Source organism: Pseudophryne corroboree, chromosome 1 (genome assembly GCF_028390025.1).
Source record: "Pseudophryne corroboree isolate aPseCor3 chromosome 1, aPseCor3.hap2, whole genome shotgun sequence".
NCBI lineage: Eukaryota > Metazoa > Chordata > Amphibia > Anura > Myobatrachidae > Pseudophryne > Pseudophryne corroboree.
The window spans coordinates 112,324,349-112,343,501 of NC_086444.1; the positions used below are offsets into that span (position 1 = coordinate 112,324,349).

The following is a 19,153-nucleotide window of genomic DNA, read 5'->3' on the forward strand; positions in this document are numbered from 1 at the left end:
TAAACTGTAGACCAGCCTTGTTTAAAATCAGATTTATATTATTAATGATATAATGTTTATATTAGTTGGATATAGTGTGGTATATTTCGATTGTTAAAAATTGTGTTACATTCATCTTTAAAAAAGTAGTAAAGATATTGGAAATCATTGGCACTGGTATAAGAAATGTTCACTAGCCATTTCAAGAAAAATACAATGTTTTAGCAATTTTATTTACTGTGTCGGGGTGAGGACCACCTGCCTCTCTGCTGTGGGGTAAGAAAGTAATAGTTAAGATAGAGTCAACTGCAGACCAGCCCAGAGGCGTCACCGGGTCTGGTGACACCCAGTGCGCATTCTGCACCCTCTTGCGCGAGGAAGCGCTCTTGCGGGCAAAAGGGGGCGTGGACTAAGTTGGGTGGGCGTGGCCTCACGGGGGAACCAGGTAACATCACTCCGGGGGCATGTAAGGAAAGTATACCAAGGTATAGTAGGGCGCTATAGACGTGAGGTGCCTTACTAGGCAGCTGCCTCAAGACACAGGGGAAGTCCCTCCCACAATTATATAGAAAACCAACAACAAAAGGGGGGCTGCGCTGGATAGTAATTAATGTATTGTACAATATGAGAGAGCAAATAAATTTCTCTATTAAAACTATTTATTACACAATTAATAACAGTTTATAAAAACATTCATGTCACATTAGATAAAAAAATGTAAATTCATATATTACGTTGCTAGAATGTTACCATCCATGTGCGTCTGGAGCATAGGATTTGTGCTGAAATAGTCCATTCCTATTATTACCCCTGTAGCAGATAATAAGTCCACTGCAAAAGTGCCCAACTTGGGTGGGAGTCCAGTGGAGGGAAACAGCAATTGGACCGTTAGAGGTTAATTCACTCCAAGTGTCCCTTGATGATGAGCTCCTCATGCATTACGGTCTGAGTCCTCCTAACACAAATTGTTGCTGAGCTCCTCTTGAGATGCGGTGGATTGTAATGTCCAGGGGTTGGTCCGGGTCCTTTCTCCAGTGCACTTGTAGCTGGGTAACACATGCACCTGACCGGTTTCGCTGCACTCAACCGGCAGCTTTTTCACTCCGGGGGCAGCCTAGCATCATCCGAAGAAGCTGGGCTGCCCCCTTTGAACAGTAGATGTGCAGTGTCAGCACCTGGATCACAGGAGCCAAGTGCTGCAAGCAACTGTCACACTGCAGCACCCGGCTCTTGTGAGTGTGAGCAGAAGGCATTTTGGTGTCACCCACTCCGAGGGTGACACCTGGGTGCGGGCTGCACTCCCCGCTACCACCTTCTGACTCCACTGGACCAGCCTTGTTTAAAATCAGCTTTATATTATTCATTATATAATTTTTTATATTAGTTGGATGTAGTGTGGTATATTTCAATTGTTGAAAATTGTGTTACATTCATCTTTAAAAAAGTAGTATAGATATTGGAAATCATTGGCACTGGTATGAGAAATGTTCACTAGCCATTTCAAGAAAAATACAATGTTTTAGCAATTTTGTTTACTGTGTCGGGGTGGGGACCACCTGCCTCTCTGCTGTGGGATAAGAAAGGAAGGAAACAACAGGACAGACTAACTCAGAGTGTCAGATTGAGATAACTGATTTTGCCAACCAGACATCCCAATTAGGAATATCAAAACTGTGAGTAATTCCAGCTTGCATACACTCTCATATAGCTGTTGAATTTATTATATTAGTTAGAATCATTAGTAAATGTACAATTGCAGTGTATTGATTTTAATGTAATAATCATGAAATAGACTTCCTATATATTACTGGTTCTCCTGCATATTATGATTTAAGGTTTTGGAATGTTTTTGTTTTCTTTAAATCGACACAAATCACTTTAGACCACCCAATATACTATAGTAAATTTCCCCCTAGGTATCCACAGTTAATTAATTACAGTATCCATTTTGGATGATATGAGAGGTATATAGGCAAAAATATAGTACAGTACTTTATCAAACCCTTATCAATCCCTGCTGATATATAAAAATGAAACATTGTATGTTTGTTGCTTAATCACAGACAAACCTTTGAATCGACTGACTAGACAATTGGGATAACAATAGTTTAGAGGCCAGGTTAGAACACAGCTATGTGTTTCCCATAGCTCCCACACACATTTTTTAGGGACTGGCAAACCAACTCCAATGCACATACTGTATGTGGCTCGGAACCTGCAACGTACAACACATAGTAGGGAGATCTGTAGTGCAGTTAGTTTGCATCACAGAGTTATAAGGTCAAGTAAAAGTATCAGAGAGATACTAAGCTCAAGTAAAAGATATATACAAAACAAATACACAGGTTTCAGGTAATGTGCTGCACAGCAGTAAATCTGAAATTACTTACCAAGGAACTTTGGAATGGAGTAGCTAGACGCAGTAAAAGCCACAATGTTTGTAGCTTATAGTATATCAGTGTCTTCAGTCAGAATGTGTCTGCTATAATAAACATTTCATGTCCAATGACTGCTGTTAATTATAAATGGTCTGCAGCCATAAATTAACGGCAAGATCCAGTCCAACACCACTATTCATAACTGTGAATTTTCAATTATTTTAAATAAACATTTCAATGCCAGCGTTAATATATACTGCAGACGCAAGGCGCATCATATTACCATATACGATAAAAGTGCACTGAACGTCGCAACACTTTGTCCCTTAAGAGAAAGCAAGCAGTTGCACACATTTGTATACTGAGGTCCAATGCTCAGAGGTATATATATTTGATATTAAAAGGGGTATGCATACAAAATAACATATGTACAGTATATCATTAAGTATAACATGTATATATATGGTTACAGAGTTACAATTACACAAGAAGCAGTTACAGTTACATAAGAATCAGTTACAGCCAATATACATATGTCACCCCATTCTCAGTGAACAGTCGTCTCCATTTTAGAATCTGCACCAACAGAGCTTCCTAGGTGAGGGGAAATACCTTTATACTGTCTATTGGGAGGTACATGTCTGGGGCTGAGTCTTCTGCTATTGGTCCAGGGGAGGGAGGTCTCTCATTCATGATGTGTTATTGGTCAGTTCATATGCAAGCAACATCCAGTTTCAAGATGCAGTTATAGGGGTTAGCCACTGGTTTTCTGCATACATGCTTTCTTTGTTCTAATAAGAGTGACTTTAGATTTCATACATTTAATCATAACTAATCGTTGCAATGTGCTACAATTTACCCATAGCTATCAAATTGATCCACCCATTCTCCTGATCATTTTGACACTGAGCATGATATAATTAACTTGTTCCGTTCCAATAATACATATATATCTGATGTTACACTCTATTATATAAATACATTATAATGTCTGGTGCTTGACATGTTTTGTCTATGTGTAACTTATGTGTTGTATGAAATATGTGTTGAATATATCTTTGTGGCTTGTCTGTGTGAATGCGTATGCTACTGTATATCCTGTGCACACTGCGTGTATGCGCACGAACAGAGACCTCTCTGTTTGGAGTTTGTATGTTGTGTGTATGTAATATTTTTGACTTCGACAGTCCACCCTTTGACAGTAGACAATAACTGTCATAACTGTCACTTTAAACATAATGACAAAAAAATATTTCAAACAATAATTGGTGACCTAGACACACGTATATGCATTCATTTAGCAAATCAGACATTGACTATAGTTGGGGAAGACAGGGAGGAGGACGGGACATCCTCTATATGCGCTCGGCGGTCACGGGACCACTGGTTGGGTGTGGGACGACATTCAACCTATAGAGTATGCTTGGACAGTGCTATGGCCTATGATGTCTGATTTTAACGAAAGTTGCATACATACATGTACCTACATCTTTGCACACTGATGTTCGGATTCGATAGAGGTTTTGCTGGGTAGAGGGAGAAAACACAAACAAATTGTGAAAGAGACATATAAAATTTTCATGGTATATATTCCTATCACTCCCTGAACATTGTTTACATTACTGGATCGTATGCTAGGTCTGTTTCATCATTGGACAAGGGTTATTATTTCAGGTAGTATCCTTCCTAGATAACATAAACCTTTGGAGTTCGGGGAGAGCCACTCATAATTAGCTCTTTATCTGCTATGTGTGAATAGGCCATTGTCTGATTGTTCCTGATTACCTCCCAATTTCTTGATTTCCTGAAATTGGTGAGATTTAAACACACCAGGGATTTATCTATGGTAATGGTGGATCTTAAGACTAGGGGGTCTAGTTATATTATATTCCTTGTCCACCGGTCCCCCCCCCTCCATGTAATTCAAGTACCTCAGCTAACTCTAAAGGATATGGCACCAATCCTGCATTATTTTGTCTTAGAGGTACCTGTGAGCACATCCAACATTCCGTTTGGTTTAAGACCTTATCCATTAGTGAGTGGTAATCACTCACAGGATGTCTCTTAAATTCAACATTATTGCTTAACTGACATCTCTGGATACACTCATCTTCAGTTATAGAGTCACAATAACTACAAAATACAGTAATCCTCAGACAATAGCCTATCACGTTAACTCCGAACTCCGTAACTACTAGACCTTTGATTTTCTCTGGCTTTAAACAAAGTGACAGGCTGATCCTGGGATCCTATAAAGACATTATTTCTTTCTCCAGAACCAGTTCCAGTCCCACACTCGACTCCTCTTGAAACCTCGCAAAAATAGAATGTCCTGAAAAAAATGTTTGTCAACAGGAAAAAAATCTAGAACGAAACAAATCTTGCTTATAGCAAATCCATTACTACGACTGGTCTTTTTGTAATCCTTTAGTACGCTCGGGTAGTGTTCAACAGTGCCGCCTCTCAGTCTTCACGGAACAGATTCTCGGGTGATATTTCTGCAATTTCACTCCCTTTACGAGTTCCTTCCGGACTACCGACTTTCTTGTGATGGGAATCGTGGACTCAAGTCTCTCTCTCGGCTACTTTCACTGGAATCGTGCTGTCAACAAAACTTGGTACGGTCCTTCCCACCTGTCTATTAGGCAACCTGAGCGTAAGAATAATCACACAGTCTCTTTGTTCATAATCAAGACAGTTAGTAGCTGGCATATCAGGAATCAACAGTTTCAAGTTCTTTTGTTAAGTTCTCAAATGCTGGCTCATCTCGATAAGGTACTGTACTGTCACCTCATTGGTGTATTTCTGATCATGGTGTAGATCGATCATGACATGAGGTTGTCTTCCAACAAAACAAAACAAAAATTTCAAAGAGGGTGATCCATTAAGTGGGGATCTGGGAGTGGTTCCAATGCTACATAACACTAGTGGCAGTGTCTATGACCTCAATAGTCCAGTTTCAGCTATCACTTTGCTCCTACTCCTAAGGATACCATATCTACACGCACATTTCTGCACAATTTTCGTTGCGGTATACACAGCAGTATTTGTGGCGGCAGGAAATGCCTCTACCCAGTTTGAGAAAACATCAGTGCACACCAACAAATCTACATCCTACAGGATGTTAACTGTACGAAGTCAATTTGTATTACCTGAAAAGGTCCATCTGCAGGAGGAGTATGGGATGGTTTTGTTGGTGCTACCTTACCAAATGTTCTTCCTCATGCAAGTAAGACAGGTCATTGCTTTCCTGCTTGCCTGAGAAGAGAAACCTGGTGCACGCCATTAAGCTCTTACCAATTTGCACATACCTTCCTTACCCTAGGTGAGTCAGACCATGTGCCGCCTCAGCTAGGCCTGGGAGATACGTCCTGGGGGCCACTGGCTTATATTGCCCATTTCTCCAGAGTCCTGAGGACTCCTGACCATACCCCTTCGCCTTCCAGACCTCCTTTTCCTGTAGGGAACACAAATTTGCATCTCAATTTAATTGTTGTGTGTTTGCAATGTAGAGTAAAAACATTTCTAGAGGAGAAAAAAAATATCAGGTCTGCGTTCACCAACGGGCTGTCACTTATGTCTAGTCTCGTAGTAAAGGTCTGATTCAGATATTCCACACCATCATGCATATCAGTGTCTGTACAAAATTTCTCTTGACTAGTATTCTCATCCTCCACCCTTTGTGCATTACAAGGCACATGCAGTAATATACTGGTGCCATCGTGCTGATGAGACATACCGGGTTCGGGCAGAACTTTGAAGGACCAATACGGCATGTGGTGTATGAACTGTCAAATCATGTACCAGTACTGCGTCCTAAGTACTTGACCCTTGTCCTACACAACTGCAGTTTATCCCATGATACTTTGTGTCCTGTCTGGAAGAGACGAAACAGAAACTGTTTCGTATCTGCCAGGGATGACTCGAATGAATCAGCGCATAACAAAAAGTCATCAATATATTGTATCAGCACGGACCCATTCTCAGGCTAAAAGGACTGTAAACGTTCATGTAGGGCTTGGGAGAAAATACTCAGACTGTCAATGAAACTTTGGGAGAATCAGGTCCATGTATTGTACCCCCTTTGTGAACGCAGAGATGAAGAGGAAACTGTGAAGAAAAACAGAATAGAAGTTGGTGACAGTAAAGTTTGTAGCGGTGGAGAGGATTTTTATTAAAATGACAGCTGGATTGGGCACTAAGGGGAATTCATTCTTAAATACTTAGTCTACCCCCCTTAAATTTTGTGCTTGCTGTATCACTACTGGGACTACTCCAGCCATCAATCCAGTGTTCTGTCCATCCTAAGTTCATAGGGAACCCAGTATCTGTGAGACAATTTCCTCTACCTGTGATGGACATGAATATAGAACAGTGGAATGCAACATTAGTCTTTGAGGAGTATCTAACATACCTTGTACTTCCTGAGCGGTAGTACAACATATGTATTTCACATTTCAATTGACATAACAAAATCTCTGTCGAATAAGTTAGTCAGGGGCCACTGCTTCTAGGAGAAAAGAAAAGGGTTTAGCATCATAGAGGTCCAATCGTAACCTCTGCAGGTTTTCTCAAAGGGTAATGTTGCACTTCTCTCGTTACTCCCATTTGCTGAATTAGTATTTGCCAAATTAGTATTTGCCGAATTAGTATTTATCTGTGATCTTTCTAACTATATATGTACTTGAATGGCTCCATACTTACCACTTCCACTGGTCTAAGCCACTGCCCCTGCAGGCTATAGCTCCTCTTTTACCGGTTGGATATTACTCCTCTGAGTGCATGAGAAATGGCTGAAACCAGTCGAGTCACCATCTCTTCCTAAATAAAACGTTGACATTCATTAGTACATATATAGGTTACATTCATAATTTTCATATATTTTTTTTTTGTTATTTTCTATAGTTTGTATAGTGGCTGTAACTGCTTCCACATCTACATATGGTGGTGTACTTGCTTTCCCCCTTTTTTTTACTTCTCCCCATTGTTGCTATGAGTTCAAACAGTTATTATGTTTTCGTTCTTGTCTTATATGACTTTGGTTAAACATATTTGTTTTCATACTATCTGCAATACCCCAGGATCAAAACCACCAATCACAGAAAATGATGCTCTATCATCAACACTAGTTCGTACCCATTCATCACAAAAATCCTCTATGTATGGACCATATTTCCTACACATTATTTAACCAGCGGACCCTTTCGGCCCCTGTCCTTCAGCCTGAACCCTGGCTGGCGAACGTTTCTCGCTTGTGCATTTGGCTCCCATTGTTGGACTTTTTAAACACAAACACCGAATGGACAATGCAAGCAAACGATGAAAGTCTCCGAGTTCTTTCACCAACTCCTTCTTCACTGGAAAGTACCACGGTCCACTCCTGTAGTGACTGCCGCGTACCCAGTGAGGATCCCTACCAGACCCCTCAGCACTCGAAGTATGACGTATTAACAGCAATAAATCAATACCCCGTCTTTTTCAGTGGAGGATACAGGCCTGCTCTTTTTTGGTTTCTATCCACTGGATTTTTCTTGGGTGAGAAACAACTTATCGATCACCCTTTCCAATGAATGTACACCTAGGAATATTTCCTGAGAGTCAGCAAAAATTCCTTCTCTTTACACAAATCACGTCTGCGCATGCTAACACAGTGCGTATGATGACGCAATTGCGCAAACTAACGCAAATGGTATCACATTGCGCCACTTATCACATACACACACGTGTGCTGTCAATCGCACAGCTTATAGATACTTGTTATCTATACACCCTACGATCACGGGAGTCGAATTCACAAGCTGCGCTCCACAGCCAGAGCGTAACACCAAAATCACGCTTCTCCACACGTTTTACTTTTAAAACACACACGCTACGTGCCTCAATACCAATACGTGAGGTCGCTAGCCTTCACGCCACCAAGCTTCTGCTTACTCAGTGCCTCACTGACGAGATCCCGCTTTTTGTGGTTCAATCCACTCACACTTACTTTTCAACAACCCACACTTTTAGATTTTCTGTACAGAAAAAAAAGTAATTTACCAGTGATTGATAACATCCCCCAGAGGTATTACACTTCAATTCATTATGGCTATTGACTATAATTTAAATGCTATGATGCAGATTGGATAGCTATCTTGCATAACATACACTGATATAAGATAAATATACATATACCCATATACTAATAGTAATACGACATATATATATATATATATATATGCCGGACCTCTAGAAGTAGAGGTCCGGCACAGCCACATAATCAAATATTACACTGGGTGCCCTCATGGAAAGGGGATGAATAGCATAGAGGTGGTGCAGCACTCCAATGATTTGCACACTGACAGCAGTATAAAGTATACTATATTATTTGACTCTCATGAAACCCCCACACAGCACATGTATTTATACACACATACTGAATGAATGTAGTTTCCACAGAGCCTCTAATTTGCATCTCAACAGATGTTTACATGCTTGCTGTTCCAGAGTGGTTGAACAGGTTCATTAACATTTCAATTGTCTATCTTGTAACAAGCAGAGGGCTATTTTACAGACTCAGTATTTTCCAAGTCTAAAACAAATCCTGGGAAAAAAACAAAAACTTTGTCATCTGTGTGTATTTTCTTACATCAAGTATTTATACTACTATTACTCTTACTAGATCTAATTGAAACACTATTTATAATTGACTATGGCATGGGTTAGTTAAAATTCATTGGTAGCTTTTAAATGGTCACAAATAAATCACAAATTATACAAGCATCGGAAGTCACCCTAATAGACAATTCCCACTGCATGGTAACATAAATTTCCACACGCTGCTTTTTCAGCGTGAACAAAGCTTTGTTACTTCAGGCCTATGTTAGCAGTATGCAAATAGGACGCAGCATGCTAACACAGCTATATCCATACAATGCACCAACTTTAAATGCTCTTTAAATTTACTTAATAGATAAACAATCCAATCTGAATCAAACACAATATGACTTATTGAACCTCGTTTAGCAACAATAAAAAGTACACTGTAGCATTTCCAATAATGTGCGTTTTTGTCACACGCAACAAAGATATCTATTGTCCCTTGATTCATATCAGCGCCTTACTGATAATGCAAAAAAAAGTATGCGGTTCAACAGCATCTAGATACGTCAATCCTTAGCTGGTAGACCACAGTGCGTCTGTACAGCGCATCATTAAGTATGTGATATCGTGGACATAGCCCCCAACTGTGAATTTTCAATTATTTTAAATAAACATTTCAATGCCAGCGTTAATATATACTGCAGATGCAAGGCGCATCTTATTACTATATACGATAAAAGTGTGCTGAACGTCGCAACACTATGTCCCTTAAGAGAAAGCAAGCAGTCGCACACATTTGTATACTGAGGTTCAACGCTCAGAGGTATATATATTTGATATTAAAAGGGGTATGCATACAAAATAACATATGTACAGTATATCATTAAGTATAACATGTATATATATATATGGTTACAGAGTTACAATTACACAAGAAGCAGTTACAGGTACATAAGAATCAGTTACAGCCAATATACATACGTCACCCCATGCTCAGTGAACAGTCATCTCCATTTTAGAATCTGCACCAACAGAGCTTCCTAGGTGAGGGGAAATACCTATATACTGTGTATTGGGGAGGTACATGTCTGGGGCTGAGTCTTCTGCTATTGGTCCAGGGGAGGGAGGTCTCTCATTCATGATGTGTTATTGGTCAGTTCATATGCAAGCAACATCCAGTTTCAAGATGCAGTTATAGGGGTAAGCCACTGGTTTTCTGCATACATGCTTTCTTCTAATAAGAGTGACTTTAGATTTCAGACATTTAATCATAACTAATTGTTGCAATGTGCTACAATTTACCCATAGCTATCAAATTGATCCACACATTCTCCTGATCTTTTTGACACTGAGCATGATATAATTAACTTGTTCTGTTCCAATAATATATATATATCTGATGTAACACTCTATTATATAAATACATTATAATGTCTGGTGCTTGACATGTTTTGTCTATGTGTAATTTATGTGTTTTATGAAACGTGTTGAATATATCTTTGTGGCTTGTCTGTGTGAATGCGTATGCTACCGTATATCCTGTGCACGCTGCGTGTATCCGCATGAACAGAGACCTCTCTGTTTGGAGTTTGTATGTTGTGTGTATGTAATATTTTTGACTTCGACAACACAATTCAGATAACCATACAAGGAAATCCTTAAACTGGATACACACTATAAGATTATCTGTGCAATCTGACTGGATGGAATTAACATCTTGTAATGTCTAGGAGCAAATGAAAATCAACCATTTGCTCCCAAAATCCAGAAAATGGACAAAAGCTTTAGGAAATGTTCGGATCTGTTTTTTTTGTTTTTGTTTTTTAAACATTGACACATTCCTGGTACTTTGAGCTTCTTAACACTTCCATCTGGAAGATTATTTGCAGCTGCAGGAAAACACTATTCTGCCAGCCAGGCTCGCTGTTCACATTCACTTGTGGAGGTACTGGTGTGCCAACTCCAATGTGCACGCGCAGCTCACACCAGAGCATATAATGAGAAGATCTGTAGTGCTGACAGTTGCGCGGCCATTCACCCGCGAGCGTGCAGTGATGATGCATGCTAGGTTAGGCATAACCTAATCTTCACAGTAAAAGGATGGACGTCACTGCTATTGTTTTGTTCTTCTGAATATTACTCTAAACATCACTCAGATGTCCCCATACAAGATCCTTTTACACTTACATTCTAATGACATTAGGTCACAAACTTGCCTGTGCAACGTCGGGTGCTACAGCTACTAATGTATAACAACAATATACTATACTAATAACAAGGGCAGGATGTAATGGAGTCCGAGATTGCTGGATGTGTGGGATTGTGTCCGATCTTGGACTTTATTTAAAGCGGCAATCATTTGCAAGGCATGGTTTTGCCTTGTAAATGATTGCCCCTTAAAAAAAACATCCATGATTGGCCGTAATGCCAATGTCGCACATCCCGCCATATCTAGATTAATTCCACTATAGGGATACTGTATACCAAAGTTATTTTCTCTGAAATAAGATTATATCTCATTAATGATATACTGAATAGGTTATTAATTACTACTAATTACCCGGGTCCGGGCTTGCTGGAGGGGCCCGGCAAGGGCCTAGTGGTGTCCCAGGTCTGCCACCCCATTCTTCCCTCCTGAGTATACTTACCTTGATACAGGGAGCGCAGCGCATCCTTCCAACTCCGCAGCGCCATTTTCCCAGTGACAACTTCAGGTTGTGTGTGAGTAAAAAGGAACGAAAGACTGCATAGGATAGAGTGAATATAAGCACCCTGTTTGTTTATGTAACTAAGCTAGATAGATCTGGTTTTTGTGTTGATATTAGTTGATAGGTCATTGAAGTTTGTCAATCAAATAAGTTATCCAATGAGAAGGGTTTAGGTAGGTGGGTTCTATTAGTTTATTTAAGTGAGGGCTGAGGTAATCTGATTCCTTTTGCCATTTTTGTGATCCCAGGACTGGTAATGTAACTGGTATCACTCTGCAGGGTTATCAATATTATTTAGGTTGTTATTATAGCTTAGGTTGTTATTATAGCTAAGGTTTTTGTTATTCATCTTTAAATAAGTTATTATTGTGGTTTAGCTGGTTTTTATTTAGTTAATTTCATAAGTGTTTAATTTAGTCAAGGCTGTTAATTTTCTTGTCCTGTACTGAGGTAACTTTGTTAGCTTCTATTTACTTAGTATACCTCGCCCCGCCGCAGTGCGCCCCCTCCTGGCTGGCTGGTTGAGGCATCTAAGCCTCTCACTGCAGCCGCTGCCTCTCCGGCGCTGAGAGGAGCACGGCATTACGCTGTGAGGGGAGCCAGGCGGGCAGTCCCCAGCGCCCGCGCTGCTCGGCCAGAGGCAGCGGTGAGCGCTCACCCGCCTCTCTCTCCCTCTGTGCTGCGGGCCTGGCTGTCAGGCATGACGGCCAGCCCCACGAGCACACACCCTGGCCTCCATTAATAGCAAGCAGCGGGTTAGGTGCATCGGCCCCTGCTGCTAAAAGCCCCGCCCCCATCGCCATGTCAAATAACATGGCGGCCATCAGCCTCCTCCCACAGCTTCAGGAGCTGGGGGGGGAGCACGGCTGCAGGGGGCATCATTATTTATCCAGCAGGGCTCCAGGGGAGAGGCAGTATATTATCCTCTCCCATATCAGGAGCCCAGAATGTTAGGCAGGAAAATATAATAAGGGAGAATTTCAATTCTCCAGGGCCTGCAGTGGCAGGCTCAGATTTGGCAAGGGGATTGCTTAGAATCCCCCTCCCTCCCCCTCCTTCCTCTCAATTACAAATGCAGGCGGGTGGGGGTTTTTCAGCCCCCGCAGGTTTCATGGTCCCCATATTTCAGCCAAGGGGCTCCACAGAATATAATGCATCTGCATGTGGCAGGGCAGCAGCATTTGTTTAATACTCAAATGCCTCATTTAAGTCAGTTTTACCAACCCTGTGCCATACTTCAAGTTGTGCAATTTCCCCCCCCCCCCAGCAGGCAGGCAATCAATATGCACAGTGGTTGCAGCCTGCACCTAATCAATTCATGAGCGCTCATCAGATAGGTTTGCCGACCCTGCCCCAAATTCCTCCACCGGCCGGACCCTCATCACCACGGCAGTTGGAGGTGAATATTGCACGTGCGCAATCTCAAGTACGAGCGGCGTCGGTAGTGACCGGCTGGTCAGAAGGGGCCGGTCAAGCAGGAAGTAATGCTGTTTTATTGAGTCCGCAGGTTTTAGCATCTCATACAGCTTCATTGCACACATCAGCAGCAGGCAAGATTCCACTGGACGCAGGAGACGCAGACGCGGGTCCTTCTACTTCTGGAACTGGTGAGAAAAATTAAATAGTTCAGCTTAGCGCAAATTTTTTTTCTCATTCCGACGAATCATCTGATACGTCTAGTTTACTGGAGAATCCGCGCAAATTTATGTGGACATTCATTCAGCATCTTAGAGGGAAGCGTAAAAGTTCAAAGGGAGGGTGTAGCGTAGCGAGCAGCTCGGCTCCTGATGCAACAGGTGATAGCGTACATTGCGCGAATATGGCAATTCTAAGAGGAGTTAGGTCTAAGGTTAGGGAAAGAATAAAGAAAGGCCGATTTGTAGATATGTTTGCGATTACGCATGACGCTAAAAGAGCGTTGGGCACAGCAATGGCTGGGGGGGCTGCTGAAGAAGCTAGAAGGAATTATCCTAACTGGCTTGCGGGGATTTATATATTTGGGCTTGCTATATGGAGTCTCGTCCATCAGAAATCATGAATATTCTGAAGTATTTTCACCTGGTACATAATATGTATCTTACGGCGAAGCAAAATGTTTGGAGGCAGTATGATGAGTTATTTAGGAAAAAGCAGGATGGCCAAAAGATTTTAAGTTTGGGGTTTAAGGATGTGGAGGTATGGTTAGAAGTGACTCAAAGCAATAGGCTTCCTATGGAACAGACGGGTAGAAGGCAGCCCTTTCAGGTCAGACCAGGTTTTAACACGGCAGGAGGAGGAAAAAGTTACGCGTTTAATAACGCACAATGTAATAGGGGAACATTGTGTCGATATAGGCACGTCTGTATGCTGTGTGGAGGGAATCACCCAGCAAAGGACTGCAACAGACCCGCAGTTCAGTCAGCAGGTAGGGGTGAGCAGAGAACCGGTCCTAGATAAAGCGGAGTCACCAGTGAATTTAGAAGTTTTAGAACGATGGTTAGGCTGCTATCCTCTTAGGGAGGAGGCAGCATTTTTATTGCAAGGTTTTAAATTCAGTTTCAATCTACCTGTAGTTAGGCCGGTTATAGTTTTGGCCAGAGAAACCTCAAGTCAGCTACAGATTTTCCAGGGATAGTAAGAATGAAGATTGCAGCTGAAGTTGTTTTAGGGCGTATGTGTGGCCCTTTTGAAAGTCCACCTCTAGCTGAATTTTGCGTTTCTCCATTGGGGGTAGATCCAAAGAAAGAGCCAGGAAGATGTAGGATAATTGAGTACCTTTCCTACCCGGAAGGGGGCTCAATAAACGAGGCTCTTGACCCCTCTTTGTATAGCGTAAAATATCAGTCTTTTTGAAGAAGCTGTGGCTATGGTTAAAGGTTTTAGTTCGGGAACGTTGTTAGCAATAGTGGGTATAGAATCAGCCTTTAGACTGTTACCGCTGCACCCTGATTCGTTTAAGTTTATGGGTTTCAAGATGGATGGTCAATTTTATGTAGATAGGTGTTGCCTATGGGCTGTTCAGTTTCGTGTTTCTTATTTTGAAGGTTTTAGTTCATTTCTACAGTGGTGTGTGCGGGCAGGCACCGGTCAGTTGGGAGTCACCCATTATTTGGATGGCTTCTTGTTGGCAGGTCCTGCGGGTAGCTCAGTGCGCCAGGAATTATTTTTTTTTTAGTTCAAGCGCTTTTTTCGGTTATGGGTGTACCGATAGCTAAAGATAAAACAGAGGGGCCTGTGACCTGTTTATCTTATCTGGGCATAGAAATTGATACTGAGGCAGGCCTTTGTAGATTGCCAGCGGAGAAAGTGAATAATTTAAGGATCTTGTTAGAAAATTTTATTGCAGTAAAATTTTTGAGTGAGTTCAATGGTGTACGCATTTGGTTGCATGAAGAAATGAGTAATCGTGAGCTGCAGTTTTTCACAGATGCATCAGAGTCGTTAGGTTTCGGTGCTTATTTTGAAGGGGAATGGTGCGCCGAAGTTTGGCCTGAGGAATGGCGCACAAGGAAGTTTACTGACAGTATGCTTTTGCTTGAGCTTTTTCCAATAATTGTCGCAATTGAGATATGGGGTTTTAGGCTTAGGAATCAGAGGATTTTATTCTGGTGTGATAATTTAAGGGTGGTTCAAGCGATTAATATTCAAAAATCTTCGTGTTCACACGCTTTGAGGTTGCTACGGCATTTGACCGTTAGGTTTTTACAGTTGAATATAGATTTGAATGCTAGGCATGTCCCTGGGGTTGAGAACGGGATAGCGGATGCTTTATCTCGTTTTCAATGGGATAGATCTAGAGCATTAGCCCCAGCAGCAAAAATGGAAGGTTTATCATGTCCCGAATTTGTATGGCAGATCATCAAACCGGCATGAAAGCTTTAGCATTGAAGGCGTTGGCCCCGGGAACTTTGAGACCGTATTCTGCAGCTTGGGAGGATTGGCAGGCGTATTTGAATTCTGGAGGTAGGGGTAAGAGTATCCACGATGCTATATTAGAATTTGTATGGTTATGGCATGAGAGGGGTCGTTATAAAGCAGCGATGTTGGGTGCTTTAGCAGGAATTTCATATTTTTTGCGTTTGGAAGGGTTGTCAGACCCAACTAAATCTTTTATTTTATCAAAGGCTTTGAGGGGTAGGGCTAAGGAGCAAGCAGGAGTAAGTGGCGCACGTAGACCAATCGACATTGAGTTATTGAAAGAGTTAATTATCACGGTTTCTGGTATTGCATTAGGGGAATTTGTGGTCGCCCTTTTTTAGTTTAGCATTTGCTATAGCTTTTTTGCGGCGCTGTTAGATTTGGTGAGATAGCGGCAAAAAGCAAAAGTTCAGTGGATTTAGGCATGTTGTTAAATAATGTAGTATTGAAGGATAATAAGCTGCTTATTAAAATACACCATTCCAAAACGGATCAACTAGGGAGAGGTAAATGGATTTCTTTTCCTATGCATAAGGAGCCGAGCATTTGCCCAGTAAGATTAGCAGAGGCTTATGGTCAGTTTCGTCCAAAAGGGGGGAGCAATGGTTGGGTCATAAGGATCTTAATCCTTTATCCAAATTTCAATGCACAAGTGTCTTCAATATGTGTTTGATAGCGTTGGACCTTCCGCTGGAGAGTTATGGGACCTATTCTTTTAGGATAGGTGCAGCAACTTGCGCAGCATTGACAGGTTCTTCCAGCGAGGATATTAAAAGGTTAGGGCGCTGGAAGTCGGATGTTTATAAGGGATATATTAGGAGTGATAAGTTGCATTAGTGGTAGGCGTCCTGCGAGTTTGTTGTTTCGGAATCCCAGGGCCATAAGCCACCCGCCGTTAAAAGGGGGATTGGAGTTCTTTTCACCTTTTTCCTCACAACATTTTTGAGGTTTGGTGTTGTTCACCTCCATCTGGGTCGCCTAAACAACTAAGTTTTTATCCTTCCCTGTTTCTCTTTAGCAGTTTCGTTAAAGATTATAGTAATATTGAATAAAATGTTCTTTGTTTTGTTGTTTTTTCTACAGGTTTTTGTTTGACTTTATCAAGCCGGGTGTGGATTGTGTGTTACTCATATATTTATTGGGCCAGTAGGCACAGGATGTACAAGTTGTTCCCTTTTGAAGTGAGGTGGATAGGTTTAAGGGGAATGAGATGGAACAACCTATTAAGTGTGCTCTGGAACTTCGAAGAAAAATGGGGTGCCCCTGATTGTTTGGTGATACATTTAGGTGGCAACAGTGGCGTAACTAGAAATTTTTCTCCCCCAAGCCAAAAAATCCTTCGGCGCCCCCCCCCCCCATACCCCCCGTAATTGGCACTAGCAAAGGTAGAAAAATGCGCGCGTCGCAGGCGCGCGCCGGCAAAAAGGGTGTGTGGCTTTGTCGAAATGGGCGTGGCTTTGCGTGGAGGGCGTGGCATTGCAGGAAAAGACTACCTTATACCCCAGTTTTGCAACCTGCACGCCCAGACGTTGGCCACCACAGGAAAGAAAAAAAATCCTGATTCATGCTCCTTACATTATTTGTCATTTTTCCTCCTTATAGTAATGCCCAGTATACATTATTCCACATACTGCAATGGCCCTTAGACATTATTCCACACACAATAATGCACATGACACAATATGCACACACTGTAATGCCCCAGACACATTATGCCACACACCGTAATGCCTGTGACACATTATGACAGGAATCGCAATGCCCGTTATACATTATGCTACACACTGCAATGCCCCTGATACATTATAGCACATACAATGTCTGTGACACAGTATGACACACACCACAATGATCCTGAGACATTATACCACATACCACAATGCCCGTGATATAGTATACAACACACCGTAATGCCTGATACATTATGACACACACCGCAATGTCCGTGATACATTATGCCACACACCATAATGCCCATTACACATTAAGTTCTACAGTAAGGCTTCTAATTACTTTTAAATTACCTGCTCGTTGCCAGGGGTTTCATGCTCTTGGTTCCATGCACGGTGCCAGGGGTTTTCATGCTCAGGGTGTCATGCTCGTTGCCAGGGGTTTCATGCACTGGGTGTCATGCTCGTTGCTAGGGGGCAGTGCTTGTTGCTAGGGCCATGCTCCCAGTGCCACATATGCCCCCAGTGCCAGATATTCCCCCACAGTGCCAGGTATATGCCCTAGTGCCAGATATTCCCCCACAGTGCCAGGTACATGCCCCCGGTGCCACATATACCCCCCCCCCCCAGTGCCACATATGCCCCCTCAGTGCCTGCTCCCCCCAGTGCCAAATATTCCCCCACAGTGCCACATATGCCCCCTCAGTGCCTGCTCCCCCCAGTGCCAAATATTCCCCCACAGTGCCAGGTATATGCCCCCAGTGCCAGATATTCCCCCCACAGTGCCAGGTATATGCCCCCAGTGCCAGATCTGCCCCCACAGTGCCAGGTATATGCCCCCAGTGCCAGATCTGCCCCCACAGTGCCAGGTATATGCCCCCAGTGCCAGATCTTCCCCCCACAGTGCCAGGTATATGCCCCCAGTGCCAGATCTGCCACCACAGTGCCAGGTATATGCCCCCAGTGCCAGATCTTTCCCCCCCCCACAGTGCCAGGTATATGCCCCCAGTGCCAGATCTTCCCCCCACAGTGCCAGGTATATGCCCCCAGTGCCAGATCTGCCCCCACAGTGCCAGGTATATGCCCCGAGTGCCAGATCTCCCCCCCCCCCCACAGTGCCAGGTATATGCCCCCAGTGCCTGATCTGCCCCCACAGTGCCAGGTATATGCCCCCAGTGCCAGATCTTCCCCCCACAGTGCCAGGTATATGCCCCCCAGTGCCAGATCTTTTCCCCCCCACAGTGCCAGGTATATGCCCCCAGTGCCAGATCTTTCCCCCCCCACAGTGCCAGGTATATGCCCCCAGTGCCAGATCTTCCCCCCACAGTGCCAGGTATATGCCCCCAGTGCCAGATCTGCCCCCACAGTGCCAGGTATATGCCCCCAGTGCCAGATCTGCCCCCACAGTGCCAGGTATATGCCCCCAGTGCCAGATCTGCCCCCACAGTGCCAGGTATATGCCCCCAGTGCCAGATCAGCCCCCACAGTGCCAGGTATATGCCCCCAGTGCCAGATCTGCCCCCACAGTGCCAGGTATATGCCCCAGTGCCAGATCTGCCCCCACAGTGCCAGGTATATGCCCCCAGTGCCAGATCTGCCCCCACAGTGCCAGGTATATGCCCCCAGTGCCAGATCTGCCCCCACAGTGCCAGGTATATGCCCCCAGTGCCAGATCTTCCCCCCACAGTGCCAAGTATATGCACCCAGTGCCAGATCTGCCCCCACAGTGCCAGGTATATGCCCCCAGTGCCAGATCTTTCCCCCCCCCACAGTGCCAGGTATATGCCCCCAGTGCCAGATCTTCCCCCACAGTGCTAGGTATATGCCCCCAGTGCCAGATCTGCCCCCACAGTGCCAGGTATATGCCCCCAGTGCCAGATCTTTCCCCCCCCCACAGTGCCAGGTATATGCCCCCAGTGCCTGATATGCCCCCACAGTG

At 43.3% G+C, this 19,153-nt stretch overlaps 1 long non-coding RNA gene across 2 annotated transcripts in view; it reads right to left on the bottom strand.

Annotated features, from left to right (window-relative positions):
• Nucleotides 1–2,719: 2,719 nt before the first annotated feature.
• Nucleotides 2,720–19,153, bottom strand: part of LOC135056608 (uncharacterized) — a 150,244-nt gene continuing 133,810 nt past the window's right edge. For both annotated transcript variants that reach the window (XR_010244026.1, XR_010244025.1), the window contains exons 5-6: nt 7,062–7,178; nt 2,720–3,883 (exon numbers count right to left, since the gene is read on the bottom strand). This is a non-coding gene — a long non-coding RNA (uncharacterized LOC135056608). The remainder of the gene's footprint in view (nt 3,884–7,061; nt 7,179–19,153) is intronic.